General features: G+C 42.4%; 1 long non-coding RNA gene across 2 annotated transcripts in view; it reads left to right on the forward strand.

The window, feature by feature from the left end:
* The first annotated feature begins 209 nt into the window (after positions 1-209).
* LOC106735611 (uncharacterized) overlaps positions 210-25,862 on the forward strand; it is a 101,621-nt gene continuing 75,968 nt past the window's right edge. Inside the window, exons 1-2 of one of the 2 annotated variants that reach the window (XR_001370905.2) lie at positions 210-557; positions 2,212-2,305. This is a non-coding gene — a long non-coding RNA (uncharacterized LOC106735611). Of the gene's footprint in view, positions 558-1,159; positions 1,292-2,211; positions 2,306-25,862 lie in introns of those variants that run through there. The other variant, XR_001370906.2, reaches the window with a different exon arrangement.

Raw genomic sequence — 25,862 nt, forward strand, 5'->3', positions numbered from 1 at the left:
AGGGAGGCTCAGGGGGGGGGCGGAGGACGCGCCGACGGCAACATGACGGCGGGTACCGGACTCTGTTGGTCGGGACCGGCCGAAGGCGAGGGAGCGGACTTGAACCCCGGCGCTCACGCAACCAAGCCGGCGACAGCTGCCCCAGCCCGCTCCGCGCCGGACGACGCGCTGGGCGTCCCCACGCCCGTGACGTCAGCACGCCACGGACGTCCGGCCCCGCCCACACCGGTCGCGCTCTGCTCTGGAGCCCGCGCCACAGGGCCTTGGGTGCAGAGCAAGTCCGAGTTAAAACTCTCAAACGCTGGTAATTTGTCTGGCTTTCATTTTTGTTCATCTCTTTTTGGGATGCGTCATTAAGATTGTGAGCTTAAGGATGATGGCTTCGAATGCCTTGAGTACCTGCGTGCCTTTTCTTTTATAAGCTATTTAACGTGCAGTGCCTTCTATCTGAAAGCCTGATTTATTTGAGACGCATTAAGGTCATTTGGGGTGATGGCTGTGCAGTTTTCGAGAGGACAGAAAATGCAAGTTGCTTTTGTCTTCTGGTGACTTTGAAGGTAAACTACTTATGCCTCAGGAATTAGTGCCCTTCAGAGAGAGTGGCTCCGTCACCTTGGCTGAGCCACGTGTTTTTTTTTCTTTTTTGACTCTGAGTATCATTAATAATTGATGTGCCCCACAGTCACCGAGCCAAGTACACACTCAGAGCCAGAGCAGTCAGCAATGCACATGCTCTTTGTGAGGCACCATGGGCTTTGGACAAACTACTGGAGAAACGGAAGGGACTCTCAAGTCAAACACCCTGTTTCTGGGGGGTCAGGATCTTTTTGTACCTGCATCACCTGGAGATTATTAAAAAGCAAACTCTTGGGACCAGCAGTTGACACAATGGCTATGTCACTGGACTCCCATGTAGTCGACTGCAGTTGGAGTCCCTGTCCTGGTGGCTTAAACTCACACTGGGTGCATGTGCGTGTGTGCCCAAGAGCCTGAGAGGAGAATGGAGGAAAAGGGATTGCAGGGTAGCCATCCCCCCTGGGGAGTGATTTCTCACTTTCTGTATCTGTCCCTATAGCAAAAACTTTTATACTGCCCCCAAAGAAAAAAACCCCCACAAAAAAAAAAAAAAAAAAAGAAACGGACTCTTTAGTCCTGAGCTAAACCTACTGAATCACATGTGAAATACATGAAAATACGTATTTAAATTTGAGAACCTTTGTCCTGGAGAACAATACCAACATTCTGGCTAAGGAATGATTTCCAGTATTGACAAAAGTTAAAGAAGGTGAAGGTAAGAGCCAGAAAGGACTTGGGGGTTCCATCTTGGGGTGGAATTACAAGAAATCAGAATGTGAACTAATGAAGACCTGGGACACTATTAAAGGACCTTAGGAGAGAGGGAAGGGCAATTTAGAATGAGTCATAGAAGTTGGTGACCCAAGAGCATGTAGGTGTAGATGTAAAAGTAGAAGAGCAAAGTAGCAACTACTTGCGTTTCAATGCATTACTGCACATGTTCAACATCTGCAAAATCTTTCTTGCTCCCAGTTTTTTTCCCCAAGACTTTCACTGTATCTTGATCTGCCTCTACTGTAGCACTTTTGCCGTCGACTCCTAATTAAACTGTCATAAGTGCTTGTATTCTACCACTGGGCTACATGGCTTCCCCAAAAATGTCAGCAGCCATATTCTGTTTATAATTACATACTCTTGACTGACATACATAGAGGTATAGCACATTCTTTCAATAGATCTATAAATAAAATACTATAGTTATGTGTTCAAGAAAACAAAACAGATAAAACAGAACTAGTTCTTAAACACTTTACACCCAAGCTTGGAAATTATCCTTTAAGAAACAGGTTTTCAGCTTTTGTTTTTGTTTTTAGTTTTTTTGCCATTGGTCTTGCGCACTCTCCGGGGTGGGAGGAGGAGCGAGATATCACCCCCCATACACTGGGGAGACGGGGTGGGAGGAGGAGCGAGATATCACCCCCCCATACACCGGGGAGACGGCGTGGGAGGAGGAACGAGGTATCACCCCCCATACACCGGGGAGACGGCCACTACACAATCCAGTCTCTATTCTCCTCTCAGGATTTTGGACATGCATCCAAGCACCCCATGAGACTTGAACATGAGTTGGCCATGGGGGAGACCAGCACCTTAACCACCATGTCACCTACTGCCCCCCTTCTATGTTTTTATTAGGACCATAAAATGAACAAAAGCAGGATTCTGCAGAGCCGACAACATGGAGGTGAGCGGCACCTGGGAGGCCTTGATGATAATGCAGGAGAGAGCGGTAGGTGCTTAACCTTGTCTCAGAACAGAGAAGGGCTGAATCTTAACTACAGGAAATCCCTGGAATGTGTTGGCTGCTGGCATCTGTTAGTTATGTAACTCTAAGGTTGGAACAAGGAAGCCGTCTGGGGGAACTGTAGACAAGGTGGGAAGGAATGCTGTTTTAGGGAAGGGGTGTGAAGAGAGGATGTGAGTTTCTCTTTGACATATTGAGCTTGAGGTGACATCCAAGAGAGACATCCCATTGAACAGAAGGCAGCTGGGCACACCTGGCCAAAGGTGGGCCCAGGGATCTCAGGGGGAGATTTGGGAATCTTTGGCTCAGGGACAGAAGCTGAAGCTGGGTGTCAGAACATTCTGAGGACTGGAGTGCAGCCAGCAAACGGGAAGTTGGAGAGAAAGAAGATCCAGAGGGCACAGTGCCCCGGAAACCAAGCAAAGATTTGATTCCAAAAAGCAGACATCTCTGCTTACATTAGTTAAAAAGTATGCAGCTCCCAGAAGCCCTGATGTAGTCTGGCCCATGATGATATTTTTTGGTTCGTTTGGTTTTGTTTGGTTTGGTTTTCTATCTCTTTGGTCTTTTGGTTTTGTACTATTGCCAGAAATCAAATCAGCAGCCAAGCATTCTGAGAAGGGACAGCTGAAAGTCAGGAATAATGGTGTCACAGTGCATGCGTTTTAAGTACCATAGCTAAGGGTTTTGTTTTCCTGATTTGTGCACACAGGATTTGGGTAGCACCATTACAGATCCGCCTTTTCCTACCAGACCCTCTGGATAAGAGTTCTGCCTGAGTCTCTCTCTTACCCCCACTGCTGAGAGCAATGATTCTGCCACCACCTTCCTTGACACTTCATCTAAGAACATTAGCCTGTCCTGGACTGCTGCTTCTCCATCCTCTCTTGCAAACACTTTTCTGCTGTCCATCCCCTCTGCCAGTGCTCCTTACGTGAAGCCCAGTTTGGACTAGAGGGAACTGGGATTTAGCCATCCCATCAGTGCCCACACTACGTAGCCCTCGTCCTTGCATGTTGTGTGTGGCAGACTCAGAAATGAGCTGTCTGGGTCCTTTTTAAAGATAAGATGTACTTCCTTGGCATTGGAGTCACTTCAGTATTTGAGCTCAGCATTGAGTTGAGGTCATGCTTTTGTCAGGGTGCAGAGCAGGTAAAGTGAACTTTTTTTTTTTTTTTTAAGTTTTTGCCATGGAGCATGTATACTCACCAAAGAGAGATATAGAAAGGTGAGAAATCACCCCTCAAGAGAGTGGCCATGCTGCAATCCCTTCCCCAATCATCTCTCAGGATTTTAGGCACACGTGCACAAGCACCCAGCATGATCTTCAAGCCACTGGGTTCAGGACTTGAACCACGTTCAGTCATGTGGGAGTCCAGTGCCTTGACCACCACGCTGCCTGCTGGTCCCCAAAGTGGCCTTATAACACATGAATGTGATCATGCCTCTTGCTATTTAATGCTTGTCAATAGCTCAGTGGAGTGTTCAGTCTGTAATTCAGACCCCTTAGCTTAGGAGACCTTTCATTGTCTGTTCTGGAGACTGCTCCAGTTCCCCCTTACCACACCCCTGCTCTACTTTCTCCTGGCCCTAAAGAGCACCTTAAACCCATCATCTGGGACATTCTTCCATTTTTTTCTGTACGTTGTTTTCTTTGTTGAGTGGCCTTTCCTAGACCCCTTTATTCTAGCTAACCTCTGTTTATCCTTCTAGACTGTGAGAGTGTTTAGTTTAATTAATATGCCCTGTGACCCAGTGATTATCCTCCTGGATATATATCCTGAGAATGTCTCAGAGGAGTATGTAAGGGACACGGATATGGAGGCTCATTGCGTTGTTGTCCACAGTAATGAAGATTTGGAAGCCACCAGGTATTTTTCGCTTGTAAACTGTGGTGGATTCATAGGTATACTATGGATGCTTAGCAGCAGCCTGGCTTCATCTTGAAATGTAGACTTGAGTGAAATGCTGGGTTGGCAGAAAAGTCATGATGTATTTTTTTCTATGCAAAAATGTGTCATGAGTTTTCTGACAACCCAATAGTTACGCATCAGTGTTTATAGCACAGTACTACCTGTGTAAATTCGGAACACAAACTACTGACCCGGCCTCTGCAGCACAGGCAGTAACAGACTGGACTGTGGAGCTGGAAGCCACATGCTGACCATAAGCCAAGTTTGGGCCCAGTGGGCCAGAAAACACTCTGGGCACATTTGCCTGTGCCCGGGGCTCGAGTGCCCAGTGTCCTGACAGACTGGAGGAAGAAGATCACTGTGTGATCGACCAGGCTGTGTGGAGCGTCTCTCTCTCTCTCTTGCATTCCTACACATTGTACTGTATCATGAATTTTAAAAAGCACACAGTACACGTAAAACAACATGGATCTTTACAATCACATGTAGGGCAAAGAGAGTGAAATTGCAGCAAAATGAAGGAGAAAAGTTAACAAAAGAGGGACCTTGCACAAATGGATCATAACATACTATGAACGATAAGTGAGAGTGGTTTCTGCAGTCATGCACCTGATTCAAAAAAAAACAACAACAAAAAAAGGAAAATAGAAACTATTTCCAAGGACCACTAATTCCTAAGTGGCCTTCCTTGAAGTCTAAGCTGATTTTAAGGTACTTCTAGCAAAGTGCCAGAGCTAGTTTGCATACCTCCATCATTTCTCTGAAAGGCCCATGATACATGGCAGGGAGCAGGGATTCTAAGAAATAACTGGGGCAGTTTCTAAGGAGGGCTGCTGAGGCAGGTGAGGTGAAAAACTGTGTAATTTGGGCATTAGCATGTCCTCATTTATGCCTGCAAGCTGGTCAGCCTGGAATATTTGTTACATAAGGGCCTACTAATGAGTAACAGTGCCTGCTTGTACTATTTAAAAAAGTATAAACACAGTAAACACAATGACAAGTTAGTGTTAAAAACATCATTCCCTAGCACTTAAATAGAATACTTTTTAAACGATCTTTACTGGTACATTTTCAGAATGTTTGCCATTAAAAATAGAAATTCTTTGTCCCATGGTGTTTTATTCCTTCTCAGAAAATGATTAAAAGATTAAAATAATACTAGAAAGGTCATTTTCCACATCCTATTAGAGAAATAGCTTTTAGCCCAATTTGCCTGAAATAGCTCTGCTTCCAGTTTAGTCCAGTATTTGTTCCAAATTTTAAATCCTGCACTGAGATGATTCACTTTTAATTAGTATACATTTTAGTGCTTCAAGGTAATTGCCAGCAAATTTCATTTATAGGAAATCACCGTAAGGCTATTCCCTTCTCCCCAAAGCTTATTCCCAAAGGTCATAATGATGCAGCTTGATGCTCTCGTTGCACAGTTTTCTTTTTCCCCTTACTAAATATTTATATCAACAATATACCCTTTTGTTTTACTTTGTTTCGTCTCATTCCATTTTATTTCTGCCATTGCTTACTTGTGACTCAGGGCTCTCTAGTTCTTATGAGGCATAAAAAGCACAGACTTTGGATTTAGAAAATCTGGATTTTAATCCTGCTTTCCCTCTTACCTGATCTTTCAATGATCTTTGACTCTCTGGACTTGATTTTCCTCAGTTTAAAAATGAAGAAACACTTCTTTGTGTCTCCTTGAGGCAATTGTTCTCAACCATGACTCAACTTTGGAATAACCGGTGCATTGGTCTGCTCTTGCGTTGCTAGACAGAAATATCTGAGAATAGGTGAACTGAGTCTTGGGGCCAAGAGGTGGCATGGTGGTTAAGGCGCTAGATCCCCATACAGTCAGCTGTAGTTCCGGTCCTGACCAGGAGGACAGAAACTCACACAGGGCATGTGAGCATGCATGCTCAAAAAATCCCAAGAGGATAATGGAGGAGAGAGGAGATTGCAGCATGCCCGTCCCCCTCTGGGATGTAGTTTCTCACTTTCCCTCTCTCTGTCTCTGTCTCTCTCTCTCTCTAGTGAGTATACGCACCCTATGAGGGAAAAAAGTAAAAAAGAAAAAGAATTGAGTCTTATTAGCTCAAAGTTTTTGTAGCTCGATATTCCAATACGGTGGGACTGGCATGGAAGCCCTTTGTGCTATACTAAAACATTGTGGAGAAAAGTGGAAAGGTCAGCAGATGTGCAGAGAAAGACCTAGAGGCAGCCATCTTCCTTTTCTAACAACCAGCTCTTGCAGGAACTAACACCTTCTCATGAGAGCAAGAACCCACTTCTTCTCATAAGACAGCAGTAATCCATTTGTGAGGGTGATCCTTTCATGACCCAAGCACCACTCACTAGGCCTCATCTCTTAAAGGTTTTATGCCCTCCCCCGCTCCCCCCATTGCCATTGCATCGGGGATCAAAAACCCAAATGGGAACTTTTGAGAGACTAACTACTATTCAAACCATAGAACCGAGGGAACCTTAAAAATACCAATACCCAGATCCCACTCGCAATCTTCTGATGTATTGGGTTGTTGGAAGAGTCATGATGCATTTTTGCATAGAAAAACATAGGAAAAAATATGTCATGACTTTTTTGACCACCCAGCAGTTGGTTTGTAACCTGCCCTGGGCAGTGGTGTAGTTTCTAATGTGCAGCCGAGGTTGAGCTCCGTTTCCTCTGAGAACAGAGGAAACAGGGCAAGGCTCTTCAGAGCCTCATATCCCACGTCAGACTATTTCTGTTGCCAGTTAAGCCTCTCTGTTTGGAGACCACAGCACTCTGAATTCCAGAGTAATTTTCTCATTCACATGGTAGCCAAAGGAATTGGAAACACTCATGAGGATAAATGAAAAGGGTAAGCCTGTAATCTGGAAGGTCACCACCCAGCCCTTTCTGTGCCAACTAGGACAGTGTGCAAGGCACACTGTCCTGATCAATCCAGGAGCCAAATGCCTCAGTCGTCTGCACTTTATAAAGAGAATTACAAATGGATAGGGAGCAAAATCCTGAGATAATAAGGTTAAGTCTTCTCGATTAAATCAGACAAAACAGCTGGAAACCCTTCCTTAGAAGCACTATCATTTTAAACAATTAGAGAAAAGCATTATCTCTTATTGTTATTTACTAAAATGCTAGCTAGCTTTAGCATTTAGCACAGGGTGCTGTAGAGCTGCTAAAAGAAGAGGGAAAAAAGCTCTTTCAAATATGGAGACATTTTAGTCAGTGGGGTGCTTCATGAAACCTTCAGGACAACTGGAGTCAAATTTATTGCGGTATCTCCCATCATGGACCATATTAGGTGCTTAGCAAATATTTGAAGGAGAGTCAGAAACAGAGAGAAATGTAAGGAGAGAGAGAAGGAGGGAGAGAAACAGAGGGCATAAAGACAAGAAGTCCAGATAAAATGGCCTCAGGCTAGCCATCAGCAGGGTGGTTAGGATGCCTGGATACCACATAGCCAGTTACATGACTCAATTCCTAGACCTGGTGTCTTGGAAAACATGTGGGCACTTGTGCGTACATGCCCAAAATCCTGAAAGGAGAGAGGGATGGAGGAAAAGAGATTGTGGCATGGCCATGCCCCATGGGGGAGCATCTGAGGCTTGGTGGGTGCTCCCCCTTCCACTAACCTGTCTATCCCATGTGCCCTCTGACAGTTTTTTAAAAAAGGGTGGGCGGAGTGGAGGGGGGAGGAAATGGCCTCAATTTTTCATTACTGAGCTGTCTGTAAACTCTTGAGATTTATTTTGTGACTCATCCCCAAAAGCAGCAAATCTCTACCCTTTAATCTGGTCTGTCCTTGCATCTTGCTTTGATCAGTGGGACAGTGACAAACATTATGTGAGCAGAAACTTAGTCTTAGAAAATATGAAGAAGCTAGTCTTCCTGTTGGTGGAGAGCAACCCTAGTCGTCGCAGTAATCCCAAATGAGACCACCATAAATTGGCCAGCATCCACTAACTATCCAGTCAAACAAAATTTTAAAATGGGCCTAGGAACTAGCAGATAGCATAATGGTCATGTCGCTGGACTCCCAATTGCCAAACGCAGTTCAAGTCCTGGACCTGGCAGCTTAAAGCTCAATGTTGAGCATATGTGTGTGCCTGCCCAAAATCCCGAAATGAGAATGGCTGAGAAGGGATTGCGGTGTGGCCATACCTCCTGGGAAGTGATTTCTTGCTTTTTTTTGGGGGGGGGGTTGGGGGAGAAAGGTTTTTGCTATAAGGCACATGCGTTCACCAGAAAGACAGACAGAGAGACAGCGAGAAATCACCTCCCAGGGGGCACGGCCACACCGCAATCCCTTCTCCTCCATTATCCACTCTGGATCTTGGGCACACACACACACACATGCCCATTATGAGTTTATGCCACTGGATCTGGGACTCAAACTGTGGTCGACTACACGGGAGTCCAGCGACACAGCCATTACACCATCTGCTGCTCCCATCTTGCTTTCTGTCTCTCTGTCTCTGTCTGTCTTTCTGGCAAGCACACACGCCCTATAACAACAACAACAAAATCTCTTTCTAAAAAATATTTAAAAATAAATAAAAAAGTGGGCCTGGCCAACATTGAGACCAGCTCCAATAATTATTTAAGCCATTTGCTAAGTTTGAGAATAGTTAGTAATATACCACCTAATTACTATCACTAGTTATTACTGTAGCTATCGCCAATTAATCACAAATGCATGAAAATATTACAAAGTATAATTTGTCAAGATCTTATATGTGCCAAGAACTACAGTAAGTATTTATGTGCACTTTCTGACATAATGCTCATAAACTTTGAGTTGATGAGTGTCTACATGATTTTTAATATGAGGAAATGAGAGTGTGGAGAGATTTAGTAGGTTCCCCAAAATCACACAGTTATAGAACCTAGAATCTGAACGCAAGTCTGTCTGCTCTTGGCCCAAGCTCTTAACTCCATACAGTACGCAGCCAACCAAAGAGCAATCTGAGGGCCCAACAGGAGATGGATTTTTAGACAACATAGATTTAAAGGCAATTATTGTATCTCTTACAATTTGTCTTGCAAAAAAAAAATGCCAAGCCCTCAGAGGAAGAATCATATTTGCCATCTGTTTGTAATCCCTTAAATGTCAGTAGATTTTATATTGATTCTTCTTTTATAGGAAGCTAAATTAAAATTTGCCATCTAATTGCTTGTTTTTCTCTCATTTGGGATGAAGATAGAAATCAGATATTGTGGGAACCAGCAGTTGGTGTAATGGCTATGTTTCTGTACTCCTGTGTAGTCAACCACAGTTCAAGTCGTGGACCCGGTAGCTTAAACTCATGCCGGGTGTGTGTGTGCGTGCCCAAGATTCCGCTGGAGAGGAGAATGGAGAAGGGATTGCAGCATGGCCATTCCCCCTGGGGGTGATTTCTTGCTCTCTGTCTCTCTGTCTCTCTTTGTCTTTCTGGTGAGTGCACACGCCCTATAGCAAAATGCTCTTCAAAAAAAGAAATCAGATTTTGTGACCATTAACTATGACTTTTAAATAAATTCAACCTGTATTGATATTCATCTTTCTCAGAAAAAATATTTTTAAAATATTGCATCTAATGGGACATGCAGTGCTTATAAAATTCCTGTGAGAGATCTTTGCCCATAGATGGTGCCATCTTGGTCTTTAAAGTAGCAGGTAAGTGAAGGAACTGGGGTACCTGCCTACCACATTTGTCCAAATAAGCTAATAGGATTATGGTTAGATATATTACCACCACTAATCGTATTAACCTTGAATCTTGAATTGAGGAGGGAAGGGAAGGTTCTTAGAAGTGAAGCCAGAAAGACATTGTGCCTTTGAAGCAGAAACTCAGTTGCAGCCAAATTCTATGTATCACCAGCAAAATGAGGAAGGGGGTAGCAGACCTCTTTGGAAATACAGGGGGAAAAACTCTGCAAGCAGATGGCCAAAACCAGTGTAGGTAATTTTGATTGCTGTGTAAACATTCTTTTTTTAGGTAGCCAAGGGGCAATGTTATGGATAGCACTTTGAGTAGTCTGTAGGTCTTTTTGTGTCCTATATTTTCAACTACATTATTTGTTTAAAAAAAAAATACAAATTAGGCCTAACTCAGGGAAAGGAATTTCTCCACATTTTTGACAAGCAAATGACTCAATATTCCTTTCTACATCTAGAAACATGACCTAGGATAGTGTCAAGATGCTGGGAGCGGGACCGGCAGTTAGCGTAATGGCTATGTCGCTGGACTCCCAAGTGGTCGACCGTGGTTCGAGTCCTGGACTCGGTGGCTTAAACTCATAATGGCCGTGTGTGCGTGTGTGCCCAAGATCCCAAGAAGAGAATGGAGGAGAAGGGATTGTGGCATGGCCATCCCCCCTGGGGGGTGATTTCTCACTTTCTGTCTCTCTGTCTCTTTCTGTCTTTGTGGCAAGCACATGCACCCTAGCAAAAACCTCTCAAAAAAAAAAAAATGCTGGGAGCATTAGAGCAAGCAAATACAGGTTACTATTGAGGTATCTAATATGAGAACAAGAGAAACTCGGAGCTCAGAGTTAAACTATAAAATCAAAATACCAGATTTGTTCAATTCTAAGATAAATGCTTCTTCTCGTTTATATGTTTCTGGAATAGGGATGCACCTGACAAGAGTGTGTTACGAGAGTATGTGAAAAGAGGAAAGAGGTGTACTTCAGTAGATTTATCTAAGATGGTGTTGGGGAAGAGGGGCTCAGTCTCAAAGATTCAAACCCTCTTTGTAAATCTTTTTCTTTTTATTTTCTTGATTTCTGCTATTGTTTGGATATGTGTCCTCCAAAATTCATTTTGAAACTTGATTGTCATTGTGGTGGTATTAAGACATAGGGACTTCAAGAAGTAATTAGGCCATGAGGACTCTGACCTCATTAATGGTTAATGCCCTTGTAAAAGAGACTTTAGAGAGAGCTTATAAATTATCCAGCCTGCGATATTTTGTTATAGCAACACAAATAAGCAAAAATAGTTTCCTATGTTTAATATCTATTTGTTTTGCTTTCTAATTTTTTTCAGTTGAATATACACAACTATAAAAAGCTGTTGATTCCCTTTTTTTTTTTAAAGAGAGATATTTGGGGATCAGCAGTTAGTGAAATGGTTATGTCACTGGACTTCCACGTAGTCGACCACAGTTCAAGTCCTGGACCCGTTGGCTTAAACTCATGCCAGGCGCGTGTACGTGTGTGCCCAAAATCCCCAGAGGAGAATGGAGGAGAAGGGATTGCAGCATGGCCACCCTCTGGGGAGAGATTTCTTGCTTTCTGCCTCTCTGTCTCTCTCTGTCTTTCTGGCGAGTGCATGCACCTGATAGCAGAAACCTCTCCAAAGGAAAAAAAAAAGAGAGAGAGAGAGAGAGAGAGATTTTCTGCTATAGGATGTGTGCACTTGTTGGGGAGACAGAGAGAGAAATAAAGTGAGAAATCACCCCCTGGGATGATAGATGACCACACCACAATCCCTTCTCCTCCATTCTCCTCTCTGAATTTTGGGCATGCACACACATGCACCTGGCGTGAGCTTTAAGCCATGAGGTCTAGGACTTGAACAGTGGTTGACTACGTGAGAGTCTAGCAATATAACCATTACACCATCTTCCGGTCCTGAAAATCTATTACTTTCTACAATGCCCATTGACATCTGGTTAACATAAACAGGAAGTTATGGTCTATGAACAGCCTCCTGAAGCAGTGATGTTTCCTCTTCAAATTGGTATAGAATTCAGCATTCTAAAAAGTCTTCCTCTTACTGATTTCTTTTCATTTACTGAAGTCTACTAGTTTGTGATAGCTTCCTCCAGTAGGGAGATCTACAAAGTTCTCAGGCTGTAACAAGGACAGGATTAACTGGAATTTCACTGTTTAGGCAACAGAGGACTGGGGAAATCTCCTGCAGAGCATCTCCTTCACTAAAATCACCTTTTAAGTTCTTTTCCAGATGTCAGCAAACAGTAGTATATCTGTTACTTCACCAAGTAAATTAAAAGCAATTAGCTACACCATCCTCCAGTGTCTCTCTATATACTGCACATGTTTCTTGGGAAAATGATTCATATATGTATGCCACTTTCTTCCTTTTTTTAATGACAGAGATGGAGAAAGAAAAAATGGGCATTTTCGACAGGATGTCTTCCCATTGTGATTCTTTCTGTCCAGTCTTTTATTCACTAGGACCACAGCCATTCTCAACCTATTAAGGTTGGCTGGAAACCCAAATGCAACTTTCCAGGTAACCTCATCTACTGTAGTTATGCCTTGCCACTTGTTCTATCATGACTAAGCCTGCAAATTTCTTTCCTTTGTTTAGAAATATGACCATCATATTGTGTATAGTTCCTTTGAGAAATACCAATAAATATATTTTCATTGACAAAATATTAGAACTCAGTCTTGGGGAATAATTTGCAACATTTAAAAAAAAAGCTCATATTCTGTGCGTAATCTGGGAAAACATCAGTAGAGTGAATAACGGGGTGAGTGAAGTCACTGTCATGAATGATGAAATCAGAACTCCTAGCAAGGTAGATGTTGCTGAGGATTTACATTTCAGAGAACTGGTCATTGCTGTCCAGGACACACCCTTTAGGGCACCACGTGTGGGAAATATATGCTAATGATCCCCTACACACACACACACCCAGACACACACACGGGAAATGATAGTCACTTGGACTTGGGTGTGAACTCAGGGAACTCGGGTCCTAGGTTCACCTTGCAATCTTGGTTTGCTACAAAGAAAGCATTCACTGGACTGATAAGACTAGTGCAAACTCTCGTCCTTCCTAACAGTTGTTACTGTCATCACAGATACCTGATTTATACCCTGTGACCATTCATGAGTTTTATTAGAGTGAACTGGCAAGGACATACTATGGTATAACTCACTCACAGCTCTGTTTTTGCATATGTTTCTGACTGGTATCACATGACCTCATCATCATGGCCCCTGCTAATTGAGCAAGATTTTTTATTTATTCATTCTAAAGATATACCGAATGCAGCATGTCAGGCACTCCAATAGGTATTGGAATATAACCATCACCAATTCGAGGTGATTGCAATGTGGTAGGGTATTCAGTAAATAAGTCCACGAATGAATACATAATTACAAACTGTGTTAAGTTCTATAAAGCAAATTAATAGGGTTCTTTGATAAAGAGAAATTCAGTAGGGAGATGTGTTCTTAGACAGGGGTTTAGAGAAAGCCTCTCCACTCACTCACTAAAGATCGGCAAATAGGCATGGTCCTTCACAGATGCAGACTCTGTTTTTACAGAGGATGCATTTTTTGTAGAGAACTTAAGAACAAAAATAAAGCCAATTAAATGTCTGCTTTTTATTATTTCCACGTGCTGGTTTTCGTAAACAATATCAAGGATAAAATACCTTTTTTCGTAGAGTGTTTTTTGCTGTAGGGCATGTGCACTTGCTGGAGAGACAGAGATAGACAGAGTCAGAAAGTGAGAAACCAACCCTCAGGGGTACAGCCACACCAGAATCCCTTCTTCTCCACTTTCCTCTAGGGATTCTGGGCATGCATGCATAAATGCCTGGCATGAGTTTCAAGCCACCAGATCCAGAAATCGGACCACAATCAGCCATGGGGGAATCCAGTGGTGTAACTATTAAGCCATCGACTGGTCCCAGCAATAAAATACTCTTTAAAAAGTCTTTTTGGGACCGGCAAGTGGCGTGGTGGTTAAGGTGCTGAACTCCCACATGATTAACTGTAGTTCGAGTCCTGGACCTGGTGGCTTATTTTCTCTCTCTTTCTGTGTTTGTGTGTATGTGTATGGATCTCCAGTGAGCACACATATCCTATAGCAAACTTAGAAAAATAATAACAATAATAATAATAATAAATAAAATTTAAAAAGAAAAGTTTTTGTTGGTCTAAGTTCTACTCAACTTCTGTAGTTACTGTTGAGTTCAAGTCATATCTATGTAAATAATACATTTTTATTACTTATCCTTTCATGAATGCAATATTCTGTATGGAAGCTACTTTAAAGAACTCTTGATTATAAAATTGATTGTTGACACACATGGACAGGTTCATTCTGAGAGTGGGTTCAGAGTGGTTCTGAATTGTCCAAGCTCAATTCTGGCTCACTTTCTATCTCCAATTTCCAAAATGTATTGCTGCAATTAAAGAGTAGATTTGAAATAAATGATTTCAGTTCTGTGATTGTAAAGACAAAGAAACAGAACTTGAGGAATTTCAGTTTTATGTGATAGCTTGGAGTTTAAAAAAAATTTTTTTTGAGAGGTTTTGCTATAGAGCGCATGCACTCACCAGACAGACAGAGAGAGACAGAGAGACAGAAAGCGAGAAATTACCCCCCAGGGGGGATGACCACAGCGCAATCCCTTCTCCTCCATTCTCCTCTCGGGATCTTGGACATGCACGCACATGTGCCCGATGTGAGTTTTAAGCCACTGGGCCCGGGACACGAACCGCGGTCGACTACAAGGGAGTCCAGTGACATTACACTAACTGCTGGTCCCTGAAGTTTTTAAAATTTAAAACAGTGAATTATGCATGGGGAGGTGTAGTATTATTTGATAAGTGCAAATTTTTGTTCATACATTACCTATTTAACTGGTTTTAAATATTATAATAAAACATTGTGGGCCAGGATCAGCAAATGGTTATATTTCAGGAATCCCTTGTACTAGACCGTGGGTTCAAGTCCTGGACCCAGTGGCTTAAAACTCACACTGGGCACGTGTGTGTGCATGCCCCAAATCCCAAAAGAATAGAGAACAAGGGATTGCAGTATGACTATTCCCCCTTTGGGGTGGGGTGACTTCTCACTTTCTGTCTCTCTGATGAATACACATACCCTGTAGCAAAAACTCAAAAAAAAACTTAAAAAAAAAAAACCTAAAAAAAAAAATCTGTTTCAGATGTCAAAGACTCTATGCACCACTGGGTCTCTGAGATGAGCATCTCAATAAAAGTCTATCTGTGGACAGTCCAGCCTCCATCCAGAGAGAGACATTGGACACCATTTCCTAGATCAGTCCACCTCTCCATCCAGAATTTGAGCTAAAGATACAGGAGGAAGCTCAAAAGTTAGTTGTGGGAGTAGAAATTACCAACCATATTTGAGATATTACAGGATGATAAAGGGGGTGTGTGTCAAAGCTTAGAGGTGAGTAACACCCCCTCTCCTTTTACTGTATTTTCAATCTTGCTGGCTTTGTGACAGTTGTGACAAAAGGTAGACTCTCTCAAAAAGGAAGGTCAACTTCGTGGAGACAAAAGTGGGGGCTTGTAGCTCCAGCTTTCTTTTCTGTGTCAAGCTTTTTTTTTTTTTTCCTTTTGTTGATCTCAGAGGATTTGGGGTTTGCTTTTTTCTTTTTTGTGAAAGAATTATTTATTTAATTGTATTTATTACTATTTCTTAGTTTGCTATATGGCACATACACTCACCAGAGATAGTGAGACACAAAAAGAAAGAGAGAGAGAGAGAGAAAGAGAGAAAGTGAGAAAACAAGCCTCCAGGTCTGGGATTTGAACCATGGTTAGCCATGTTGGAGTTCAGTGCCCTAACCACCAAGCCACCTGCTGGCCCCATGGAATTTTCTTTTTTAAGAAAAGTGAAAATCTTTCTAATTTCTAGAAGTTTCCAATAGAAAAAAGAGATGGGTTCTTGAGTTTAATGACTGAATTATCACCAATAACAATAGAGAGCACATTTTTAGCTGAGTAAATAAATGAAGAAGACTCAAGGTAGAGTCTTCTCAGGGTAGAGTGGAAAGATGGCTATAGGAATAGAAATTTATTAGCAAGAAGAAAAGAAATCCAATCTCCCAAAGAAAGGATTAGTTGGCCACAAAGAACCGCTGTGATTCATGAAACATGGCAAATGGAATCCCCCACTGTGCTATTAAACTTAGTTTTGAACTAATTGCCTGAAACCCCAGTGAAACTTGTACACTTATTTATTTTTAATGTATCAGTTATTTAATTAGGTTCTTGGAAAGAATTTAGAATACCAATTTGAGAGGATAAACTCTATTTATAAGGGCAAACATGGATTGCAGGTAGTCCTGGAGCTGAGGAACGGCTTTGATTTTTGGTAAAATTTGTAAGTTCATAACTTCCTGAGCAATCTAGTGCTGCTCTGTAATCAGATTTCTCCTTTTCTGTGTGGAAGATCTCACCTTCCTGCTGTCTGGGCTTCTGCACCTTCTTTTTCCTGAAGTAAACATCAGTGAGGCATTTGGGGAATTTTACTTTGCTAATACCATTCTTTGAGGAGGTGGTGGTGACAAATTTCTGGTGTGTTCTATGTGGTGGAATTCAATTGAGGACCAGAGGTCCAGTCACAAGTAGCAAGCCCTTGTTAGGTTGCATCAGGCAAACTACTCTCTTGCCTCTGTGGCATCCTGCAAGATGATCAGAATGGTCCTGGGAGTGATGCTGGCTCACAGAGCTGACTGAAAGGCTTTTGCCATGGCTCAACAGCTTTCGAGGCAAATACCTAGGCATTCTGGAAAGTTTTACCACCTGTTACCACCATTCTTGTCACCACCACCTGGTTTTGTGATGGGGCAAGAAACTTCCTTTTCAATCCTGGATTTAGTGGCCGAGTATTTCCTCTTGTACATGGCCTTCCGAAATACCCAGCAGACCAGCTGTATTGGCTGATTTCTTGGACTAGGACCAGGTTTTGGTTGCAATGGGGGCTTCCTCTTCTTGGACTTTTTAGCCTTGGGGTCACTCTTTTTAACTTTGCCACTGGCATCAGCCTTCTTGACTTCAGGTTTCTTCTTTTTATTTGGCTTCTCAGCTTTTTCACTCGCCGTCTTGTAAAATGGGAAAGTGCTGCACACTTTAAGATGGTCCCACAGAAGGCGAGCTTTGTAGGATGTAGAAATCTGAACATGAGGAACCATTAGATGACTCAGATAAACAAACACAGCATGAAGAATGAATGGAAGAGAAAGAGACAGAAATGTCATCAATTTCTGTTAATAGGACTGTTGGCTCACCACAGAGGTAAAATAATACAGTTTTATATAACTAGCAGGTGCCAGAGTTTAGAGATTGAATAAGTTGGTTTTTAGGTTGCTTAGTTTAATTGTAAATCTTTGAAAATAGTTTTTCTTTGTGATTATTTATTTTAATATCAGTAAAGTTGTTCTTAACATATTCTGACCTGCTTTGCTTGTTCTATAACCGTACTAACAAGAAAATAAAGCATATATTCTAAATTGTATTAAGACATTTTATATGAATAAATTTAGTATACTCTCATGGTAACTACAGTATACAATTGCTGTTATAATGATGCAGGCCAGTGGAAAGGGATTTTTTTTTATTGCCTTAACTAAAAATTTTGGCGGATTCCAATGATTCCAGCTGGAGAAAACAGTACAATCTGTCTATTGGAAGAGATACACGTTTTTAAAAGGCATTCATGCCAATTGTAAAGAACATGGAAAAGACATAAAAGTAGAAAGAAGAAAATACTGGTTACATCTAATTCACCTTATTCCTACTCACAAATAACATTTGCCTCTTTCTTTCCAATATAAATATTCTCATTTTAGTATCAGAAGAAAGTAACATAATGGACCTCCAGGAAGTATAAAAGTGGAAAAAAAAACCAGAATCAATATCTACTCTATCTGCATTATTTCATTAATACAGGAAAACATAAAAAAATGGACTTCGAGGAACTATAAATGTGAAAAAATGTTTTGATCAATGTTAGATATATTTTTATTATTATTTAATTAATACTTACCTCTCTAGACTATGCGTTTTTTGCTGGCAGGAACCATACCAGCATTTGCTTAGTATTGCATCTGTGAAATTTAGTAGCACCTAGTTCATTGTCTGGCACATGATAAGAGTTCAATTAATGTTCACTGAATGTGAGATTTCTATCAATCAGGTTTCAAAGATTTTGTTTTTTTATTTAAGATTTAAGTTTTTTTTTTTTTTTTTTTTTTAAGTTTTAAGTTTTTTTTTTTTTTTTTTTGCCTTAGGGCTCATGTACTCCCCAGAAAGACAGAGAGAGAGAAAGTGAGAAATAACTCCCTGGGAAATATGGTCATGCCATAATCCCATAATCCTTTCTCCTCCATTTTCCTCTCAGGATTTTAGGCATGCATGGTAGGCACCCAGCATGAGAGTTTCAAGCTGCTGGATCTGGGACTCAAACCACAGTTGACTATGTGAGAGTCCAGCGCCTTAACCATCACACCACCTGCTGGCCCCAAGTTTCAAAATTTTGATAAACAGAAATCAAGTCTGACTGATTTAAGCCAAAAGGAATTTATTAAAGCTAAGTGGAGGCCTAGCAGGTGGTTAAAAGCACTAGACTCCCACCTGGCCTGCCATAGTTTGAGTCCCAGACCCAGCAGCTTGAAAATCATGCCAGGTACATGTCGTGCATGCCCAAAATCCCAAGAGGAGAATGGAGAGAAAGGATTGTGTTGTGGCCACGCCCCCCTGGGGGTGTAACTTCCCCTTTCCCTCCCTCTGTGTTTTTCCTGCTTGCCACACTGATTCACTGTCATCCCTGGTACTACTCGCTGACTCTCGACATTGCTATTCAGAGTACCTGCTGCTCTTACTGCCACCACTTGTCCCAAGCAGAGATTCAGTGAGATCCTGCCCTTTTTACCTTTTCATTGCTACCTTCCAATGCAGTTTGGTGTGGGTTTGCTGGTAAGACACATTGAGGTCAAGTTCTCAGCTGCCAGAACAAGTAGGTAAACAAATAGATGGCACTTTAAGATTCTAATGGGGACTGGGAGCCAGCAGTTAGCATAATGGCTATGTCGCTGGACTCCCATGTAGTCGACCGCGGTTCGCGTCCCGGGCCCGGTGGCTTAAAACTCACGTCGGGCGCGTGTGCGTGCGTGCCCAAGATCCCGAGAGGAGAATGGAGGAGAAGGGATTGCGGTGTGACCACCCCCCCTGGGGGGTGATTTGTCACTTTCTGTCTCTATGTCTCTCTCTGTCTGGTGAGCGCACGCGCCCTATAGTGAAAACCTCTTCAAAAAAAAAAAAAAAGAAGATTCTAACGGGGACCCAGATACTGGCACCAGTGGTAAAACATGATGTTCCATGAAGTAATCGTGCATGGGAAGGTTCTAGGTCCAAGTCCAGAAACCTCCTAGTATACCAGACACATCTATGCCCATGATGTGGGGCCGGCTAAAGAATAGGGGTAGATGATGGCATTGGAACCTATTGGGGATGATGTCTCTTTATCTGTATCGCTCAAAGAAGAAATAAATAAATAAACTTAAAAAAAAAAAAGATTCCAGTGAGAGCAGTTTCGCGCTGTCAGGGGTGTATAGAGGCGTGGCAGCCCCAAATCGTGACAGATGCCCTCCATCTGGCTGATGAACATCAACTTCCTCCTTTTGTTGTCTTCAGCATTTTCGATATCAAAACAAAACAAAACCACAAAGTGAACCAACCACAAAACTTCACCTAAGGCAAATATCCATTATATAATTTAAACCATGTTCATCTCTTCCCTTAAAAAAAGCCAGCACGGGGACCAGCATTTGGCGTAATGGTCTCCCACGTAGTCCACCGCGATTCAAGTCCGGGACCCGGTGGCTTAAACTCATGCCAGGTGCGTGTGCGCACATGCCCAAGATCCCAAGAGGAGAATGGAGGAGAAGGGATTGTGGTGTGGCCGCTTCTCTACTGCTCATTTTCTGTTGCCTTTGACCTTACCCAACTCTTCAGCTGTTTGAAGCACACTCCATGTGACTGAATGACCAAAATTTTCATTATGAGGAGCAGGAGTCCTTTATAGTTGTCCTGCATGGGGTTGCTATTATTTTCCATTAATTTTTACCACTAGACAAGTCAATAGTTGTAAGAGGTACCATAGGAGGTTTTAGATATAGTACATTTTACCCCAGTTTGGGTAAGCAAACTAATCTCCCCTACTTTACTAATCACCCCAACCAACACCTTAACATTTCTCCCTATTTCTCTAATGGTGGACCCTTAATAGGTACATAATGGTATGGCTTCCATTTGAAGAAGATGGTGCTATGTGTCCTAGGGGAACCATTCTTCTCTTGGACACTAAATTTTCTAAACCATTGAAATCCAGAGTTGTGGAAATAGAATGCAATGTACTTTGGCTATAGAAGAAACAACCTATGTATTATCTGCTCAGAGCATATACTACATTTTATATCTAAACTAGAACTTGGCCTTGCAAGGTAGTCCAACAGGGCTCATAACAGAGTTAGCAGAAAACCTCTCACCTCCCACTGTTTGAGAAGGCCAAGAGTACAAGACAAGACTAGTGCATCCTGGGTGGGACTTAAACATTCTACTTTTTTCCTTTCACTATAAAATGAAATTCTTATTCAGAAGCAGTGTTGACTATAATACTCTGATGATGAATAAAGAATTTAGAAATTCCTCACAACTGCTGGCAGAACCTTTTATAGCCAGGGGAACTTTTATTTCAGATTCTGGCATCAGACGGGCCACTTGCCACAGCAGATGATGCAAAAGAAAATTTTTGGTGTTTCCAATTCTAGGGTGGATTCCATGATGTGGGGCCGGCTAAAGAATAGGGGTAGATGATGGCATTGGAACCTATTGGGGATGATGTCTCTTTATCTGTATCGCTCAAAGAAGAAATAAATAAATAAACTTAAAAAAAAAAAAGATTCCAGTGAGAGCAGTTTCGCGCTGTCAGGGGTGTATAGAGGCGTGGCAGCCCCAAATCGTGACAGATGCCCTCCATCTGGCTGATGAACATCAACTTCCTCCTTTTGTTGTCTTCAGCATTTTCGATATCAAAACAAAACAAAACCACAAAGTGAACCAACCACAAAACTTCACCTAAGGCAAATATCCATTATATAATTTAAACCATGTTCATCTCTTCCCTTAAAAAAAGCCAGCACGGGGACCAGCATTTGGCGTAATGGTCTCCCACGTAGTCCACCGCGATTCAAGTCCGGGACCCGGTGGCTTAAACTCATGCCAGGTGCGTGTGCGCACATGCCCAAGATCCCAAGAGGAGAATGGAGGAGAAGGGATTGTGGTGTGGCCATCCCCCTGGACGGTGATTTCTTGCTTTCTATCTCTCTGTCTCTCTCTGTCTTTCTGGCGAGCACATGCACCCTATAGCAAAAACCTCTCAAAAAAAAAAAAGCCAGCACATAGTCATTTCAGCAGCTAAAACCAACTCCAGGTTTAGGATATCTGAGGGTTTTCCATTTTCATTCTAGCCAGTCACAATTCCACTTCAGCTCTCTGTATTCTGCAGAAATAAATGGTGAAGTTAACTATCACTCATGCATCTTCCAAAATAGAGCAGAACAGGTAAAAAAAGAAGAAAATTAGTCACTATAATGCAATAGGACAAGGAAGACATGACAGTAGATGCTGAGTACTAGTTAGCGTAACTGCCTACAAGGTCACATTGGTATGAATGAATTGATGGCTTCTCTACTGCTCATTTTCTGTTGCCTTTGACCTTACCCAACTCTTCAGCTGTTTGAAGCACACTCCATGTGACTGAATGACCAAAATTTTCATTATGAGGAGCAGGAGTCCTTTATAGTTGTCCTGCATGGGGTTGCTATTATTTTCCATTAATTTTTACCACTAGACAAGTCAATAGTTGTAAGAGGTACCATAGGAGGTTTTAGATATAGTACATTTTACCCCAGTTTGGGTAAGCAAACTAATCTCCCCTACTTTACTAATCACCCCAACCAACACCTTAACATTTCTCCCTATTTCTCTAATGGTGGACCCTTAATAGGTACATAATGGTATGGCTTCCATTTGAAGAAGATGGTGCTATGTGTCCTAGGGGAACCATTCTTCTCTTGGACACTAAATTTTCTAAACCATTGAAATCCAGAGTTGTGGAAATAGAATGCAATGTACTTTGGCTATAGAAGAAACAACCTATGTATTATCTGCTCAGAGCATATACTACATTTTATATCTAAACTAGAACTTGGCCTTGCAAGGTAGTCCAACAGGGCTCATAACAGAGTTAGCAGAAAACCTCTCACCTCCCACTGTTTGAGAAGGCCAAGAGTACAAGACAAGACTAGTGCATCCTGGGTGGGACTTAAACATTCTACTTTTTTCCTTTCACTATAAAATGAAATTCTTATTCAGAAGCAGTGTTGACTATAATACTCTGATGATGAATAAAGAATTTAGAAATTCCTCACAACTGCTGGCAGAACCTTTTATAGCCAGGGGAACTTTTATTTCAGATTCTGGCATCAGACGGGCCACTTGCCACAGCAGATGATGCAAAAGAAAATTTTTGGTGTTTCCAATTCTAGGGTGGATTCTGCCTCATTCAGGAAGAGGTTGAATGTGGAGTGGGCAAAGACAAGATGGTCTTCTGCAAAATGAGGAATTTAATAACACAAAGCAATGAACAAATAAAAGTTAAAACTGAAAGGGAATGTCCAGATACCATGTAATTTCCCTCCTAGCCCCAGGTCTGCTTTTCTCTTTGCAACAATTCTCTGTCTACTGATGGTGTGTGGACTACTTAACAGGGCTGAATGCCTGGCAAAGAATCATTGTGATCCTCCTAGCAAATAATCGACCACATCCAGATGCAGTCAGGGCTAGAACCTGAAGCTTTTCTTTTCTGGGGTAAGTTCCTTATCCCACATGTCAGAGACAGGCAAACTAGCACATAGAATAAAATGGAAAATGCAAGAGACGGGCAATCCATTTCCCATTCTTTCTTCCCAACTAATTTCTTGGGAAGAATGCGAAGGTTGGGAGAGGCCAGGTGTGTTGCTGTGATGGCAATCCCTCCACTTGGAAGGAAACAACAGATGTAGAGCAGAAATATTCTTCCTTTAACAGTAAGAGTAAGCACCTTCCCCTTTCGGTTTTTTTTTTTTTTTTTTTTTTGGAGAGGTTTTCGCTATAGGGCACGTGCGCTCACCAGACAGACAGAGAGAGAGAGAGAGATAGAAAGTGAGAAATCACCGCCCAGGGGGGATGGTCACACCGCAATCCCTTCTCCTCCATTCTCCTCTCAGGATCTTGGGCACACACGCACACGCGCCCGGTGTGAGTTCTAAGCCACCGGGTCCGGGATGTGAACCGCGGTCGACTACGTGGGAGTCCAGCGACATAACCATTACGCTAACTGCTGGTTCCTCCCTTTCATTTTCTTTTGAATAATGAGGCTAAACATATCCAAAGTATGATTTGTCATTTTTCCTATGGCTTCGTTTAGTCAAATCTTTCAACACTTACCTAAGTCTATCTTAGCATGAGTTGAGTTCATTTATTCTCCCTCCTCCAGGCAAACAGAGCAGCAGGAAAAAGCCCGGAAATACAGAAAACAGTTATTCAATATTGCAGAAAGGAAGAGGGAGAAGGCAGGAAGAGGGACAAAGCTGTGGTGAGAACATTGAATTGTATCCAATAGCTCTAGAGTAGTCAGTTCAAAAGCCTACAGTGCCAGACAGCTAACAAAGTAACAAAGAGAGAAATGGGCAGCTGAGGCTTGCTCAAGCAGAAGGTATTCCCTAAAGGGCTGCTGTCTCTCAGTTACAGTCCATATGGAACTATGAGAGCAGAGTTACCGGATTTTCCAGTTCTTCATAAGAAACTGGAAATACAAATTTCCTGTGAAATTTTCGGATTTTAACCAATGCCACCTCATTTCCTCTTGAATCCCTAACTAAATGTGTGGATGAGGACAGTTTGCCTCCAGGTCACCAGGTTGAATCCCTTGCTAGACTAGGGGAAGTCGCATCTTAATTTGTGATATGCAATGTTAGCGTGTTCCAGGGATATACCTACTAGACCTTGGACAAGTATCTCATTGATGTTCTCCACGATAAAATACAGCTAGAGGCCCTGTCTCAGTGTGTTATGAGTATTAAGTTCTGCGGAGCAGTTCCTGGCACATAGTAGGTTGTAAGGTCGTCTGGTGAAGTGGCTCGCTGTATTTTGCAGTTATCCTCAGGAGAGGTCGAGGCCACCATTGGCAGCCTTCAAAGCTCCCCGTGTGGCCTTGTGGAGTCACCTGCAACAGCCGCCTATTCTGCTGGGAAACAGGTCACAGAAGCCACAGAAATCAGACAAAATCCCACACTTGCTGAGTTAGAGTTCTCCAGAGAAGAGAACTAACAGGACTGACTGGCATTGGCTCACACAATGGAGGCTGAGAAGTCCCTGGACCTACTGGGTGAGTCAGCAGGCTGGAACCCTAGGAGAGCCCATAATGGAAATTCCAGTCTACTGGCAGAAGCCTGCTCAAGCAGTCAGGCAGGAGGAGTATGTGTGCTTGCCTGAGAGGGACAGAGAGAGACAGAAAGTGAGAAACCATCCCAAGTGGGGAGGGGAGGATGGCCACGCCACCATCCCTTCTTTATTCGCCTCTTAGAACTTTGGGTATACAGGTGCATGTGCCCAGCCTGTTTTTCAAGCTGGGTACCAGACTTGAACCATTCAGTTGGCCATGTGGGATCCAGTCACCTTAACCTTCATGCCACCTGCTGGCCTGAGAAGTTTCCTTTTACCTGGTCTTTTTGTTTTTATCTAGGTCTTTAGTTAATTGAATGAGGCCACCCACTTTGGGGAGGGCAATCTGCTAGGTTTAGTCTATTGATTAAAACATGAATCTCATCCAAAAACATCTTCACAGACATACCCAGAGTAATGTTTGATCAAATGTCTGGGCTGCCTGTGGCTCAATCAGGTTGACACAAAAAGTTGGCCATCCTTGTGTACTTGAGTAGCAGCCAAGGTCACAGGAGCTCAGAACAAACCAAAGTGAAGCAGAAAGTGGGATAGGGTGTGAGAGGAAGGCAGAGGCCAGTGCTTGGGGATGCAGGCACTCTCCTCCTATTAATGACATTAAAAAATTTTAAAAACTCTAAAAATAAAGTATATACTTATTTAGAATATATCAATTGTATTCTAATAAAATCTATCTTGGGAGAAATTTGGGCATGTGTTTGCAATGGATCAAGCATGAATCCATGAAGGACTGGACCGGGGATGTAGATAAAAAGGATTATTCAGAGCCTAAGAACCTAGAGGATTTTGGGTGCACTACCCTTCTAGCATAATTTCTCAGGTTAATTTTTGTGAGTGTAAATAAAGTGGTAGAATTCAGAATCCATGGCTTTTGGGAAGGATTTTGGTTACCAGATGTTATGGGCTAAATTGTGTCCTCATAAAATTCCTATGTTGTGAAGTCCTAATGCCTAGTATCTCAGAATGTGACTGTATTTGGATACTGGACCTTTATAAAAGTAATTAAATTAAAAGGAGGGCTCCATTCCAATATGGCTGGTATTCTTATAAGAAGAGGGTATCAGAACACAGATGCATACAGAGGAAGAATGTGCAGACATAGTAGTGAGAAGGTGATTCTCATTAAGCCAGGGAGATAGACCTCAGAAGAAATGAACCCTCCGGGACCAGCAGTTAGCGTAATGGCTATGTCGCTGGACTCCCATGTAGTGGACCACAGTTCGCGTCCTGGACCCGATGGCTTAAAACTCATGCCAGGCACGTGTGTGTGCATGCCCAAGATCCTGAGTGGAGAATGGAGGAGAAGGGATTGCGGCATGGCCATCCTCCATGGGGGGGGGG

The sequence above is a fragment of the Tupaia chinensis genome, unplaced genomic scaffold (genome assembly GCF_000334495.1).
Source record: "Tupaia chinensis unplaced genomic scaffold, TupChi_1.0 Scaffold000459_1, whole genome shotgun sequence".
Lineage (NCBI taxonomy): Eukaryota > Metazoa > Chordata > Mammalia > Scandentia > Tupaiidae > Tupaia > Tupaia belangeri.